Source organism: Schistocerca cancellata, chromosome 2 (genome assembly GCF_023864275.1).
Source record: "Schistocerca cancellata isolate TAMUIC-IGC-003103 chromosome 2, iqSchCanc2.1, whole genome shotgun sequence".
Taxonomy (NCBI): domain Eukaryota; kingdom Metazoa; phylum Arthropoda; class Insecta; order Orthoptera; family Acrididae; genus Schistocerca; species Schistocerca cancellata.
The window spans coordinates 246,020,617-246,022,641 of NC_064627.1; the positions used below are offsets into that span (position 1 = coordinate 246,020,617).

Below are 2,025 nucleotides of genomic sequence, written 5' to 3' on the forward strand. Positions count from 1 at the left end.
CGACCCGTGGCTCTACCCTTCATTCGATCCCTGCGTAACCCTTCATTTCAGCAGGATAATGCACGACCGCATGTTGCAGTTCCTGTACGGGCCTTTCTGGATACAGAAAATGTTCGACTGCTGCCCTGGCCCGCACATTCTCTCACTAATTGAAAACGTCTAGTCAGTGGCGGCCGAGCAACTGGCTCGTCACAATACGCCAGTCACTTCTCTTGATGAACTGTGGTGTTATGTTGAAGCTGCATGGGTAGCTGTAGCTGTACACGCCATCCAAGCTCTGTTTGTCTCAATGCCCAGGCGTATCAAGGCCGTTATTACGGCCAGAGGTGGTTGTTCTGGGTACTGATTTCTCAGGATCTATGCACCCAAATGGCGTGAAAACGTAATCACATGTCAATTCTAGTATAATATATTTGTCCAATGAATATCCGTTTATCATCTGCATTTCTTCTTGGTGTAGCAATTTTAATGGCCAGTAGTGTAATATTCAGCCAAAGCGTCAAAATATTAATTTTAATATCCTAAATAGACGAAGGCAGGAGAAAGGGAAAAAGGTAGTTGGGAAATCATGACTCCCAGCCGCACAGGACATTGTGATATTGCAAAGCCAAAATCTGAAAATTTGTGTCGGACCATGACTCTAAACTTCTCTAGGTATGTTGCCGTAACCGTCTTTTTTTTCTTTTTTTTTCCTTGCGTCTCATCCTTGCTCAGGGGCCATGCTAATCTTCTCTGTATCGTCTGTATCGTTCCAATTTTAATGTTTGTACTTCCGGCTATCCGGACAGACCTCCTGTCCGACACAAATTCTCAACCAATAGCTCGCTGCTTTGCTACGTCCGTCGGTCATCACACCTGCCAGTCAGAAATTCTCGGGTTCCCCTTTAGAGAAAAATATGTCATACAGCCGTAGCGCTCTATTATGTTGTAATGTAACCGAGTGTTGTCTGTTCAGTCGGTTATGTCTGACAGAACAGGCAACACTCAGTTACATTAATACTGAAGTTAAATGGATTGTTGCTCTCTGGTATCGTCGCCATCTCGCGGCCGCCCTGTTTACTTGGGGTGTTGAAACTGTAGTCGTGGCCAAACAAACCACGGCATGCGGCCGACGTGCAGCCTCTGGAAGACAAGTGAGCATCGACTGAAACGTGGCCTGCCGCATTTGTTGTTTTGGTGCAACAGCAAGTCTCGAAAGATCAGCCAAGTCTGAAGTCGTTTTGTTCACTGAGCAAGCGATGTGTCTCTCACTTACCGCGAACTCATATGCCCTTTTCGAGCAGTATGTTTAACGTGTAGGTTTTAGGTGCCGTGTGTAAAATATCTAGATTGTCATATCCAGCGTGAACATTAATAAAACCGACTGCAGGGACGCATTCCTCATAGGAAAAGGAGGAAAAAGTTTTCTATGAATATGTGACCAGACATGGACGGTGTCCATCCAGCGGGAACAATATCGTCCCGCTGCATCGCACGCACGTCACAACATATTTTCAAAGTGGCCACAATGGGATTGTAGGTGATACGGAATGTAGCGGTTCTCATGCAGGATACACGTAATCCTTCTTTGGCGCATAGCATGTTGGCGGGCCATTTTCCTGGAGCTTGTAATAGGGTTCATCTCGACATCCTGTAGAACCCGGTCCTCCATAGTGGCCGAGCGGTTCTAGGCGCTTCAGTCAGGAACCGCGCGAGCGCTGCGGTCGCAGGTTCGAATTCTACCTCGGACATGGATGTTTGTGATGGCCTTAGGTTACTTAGGTTTAAGCAGTTCTAAGTTCTAGGGGACTGATGACCTCAGAAGTTAAGTCCCATAGTGCTCAGAGCCATATTAATGTTCACCCTATATGTGGCCCACTTTATGTTACGGGATTTCAGTTGCCTGTCGCAGGAACTTTTCTTCGAACGTGCGCTGTTTGAATCGGATGGCAATATTTTTGCGTGTTTGACTAACATTAAATGTGTTACATGTCTTGACAATTAACTTTATAGACCCATAAATTTATCAAGTTTGTTGCCGATTTC

The 2,025-nt window shown here is 45.9% G+C and overlaps 1 pseudogene; it reads right to left on the reverse strand.

Annotated features, from left to right (window-relative positions):
- Positions 1-666: 666 nt before the first annotated feature.
- On the reverse strand, positions 667-790 carry LOC126163360 (U6 spliceosomal RNA; annotated as a pseudogene).
- Positions 791-2,025: the final 1,235 nt, after the last annotated feature.